Here is a 999-nt window from a genome sequence, read left to right as displayed (position 1 = left end):
AGAAAATAAGAAATGCTGGTGAGGATTTGGAGAGATTGGGACTATCATACACTGCTGTGGGACTGTCAAATGGTACAACCATTGTGGAAAGCAGTATGGCGATTCCTTCAAAAGTTGGAATTAGAAATACCATTTGACCTAGACATTGTATTACTAGGTATATATCCTAAAGAAGTGAGAGCCAGGACAATAACAGATATATGCACATCCATGTTCATCACAATACTATTTAAAATAGCCAAAAGATGGAAACAACCTAGGTGTCCAGTAACTGAGGAATAGATAACCAAACTATGTCATACATACACACAATGGAATACTATGAAACACTGCATAATATGAATGAACCTGGAAGACATTATGCTGAGTGAAATAAGTCAATCACAGAAGGACAAATATTGTAGTAGTCGATTATTGTAAAATATCAAGGAAAGGTTTATATATGGAAGGGAATTTTATTTGTTGGTTATCAGGATTGGGAGGTTTGGTGGTTATGTTTGTATGTCACCTTAGCTGGGCCTGGTTGAGTGGCTGGGCAGCTGGTGCCAGTTATTCCCCATGATGAGACTTGCAACCACCTCCATGGTGAGATCTACCACAAGCAGCTGAGTAGCTGCTTTGGGTATGTGGTCTGCTTCCCGTATATAAGAGGCAGCTTTGGGAATGGTCTCTAGCATATGACACACTTGGACCCTGCATGTAGCCATGTCATTGATCAGCAACCTGTCATGATCTGTCTACCTCAGAACTTACACTGAACTTGAATTAATGGCCTGCTGTGTGGTTTGGTAACATCAGGACTGTGCCTTTTTGCTTGTCAGCCTTGGGCTTCTCAGCCTCAGCAGCCAGGGGCTGTTTGAGTGAAGAAATGCCTCTAGCTCCAGTGAGCTGGGAGCAGGAGGCAGAACTGGACCCCAAATTTAAGGGCTTTCACCCATCACCTAGAGCCTTTCACTCTGTACTTGGACTTAAAGCCTCCAAACTGTCAGAGAATAAACT

Source organism: Orycteropus afer, unplaced genomic scaffold (assembly GCF_000298275.1).
Source record: "Orycteropus afer afer isolate SDZICR_OR568_19922 unplaced genomic scaffold, OryAfe1.0 scaffold00225, whole genome shotgun sequence".
Taxonomy (NCBI): Eukaryota; Metazoa; Chordata; class Mammalia; order Tubulidentata; family Orycteropodidae; genus Orycteropus; species Orycteropus afer.
Note: the sequence above shows the minus strand (reverse complement) of the source record.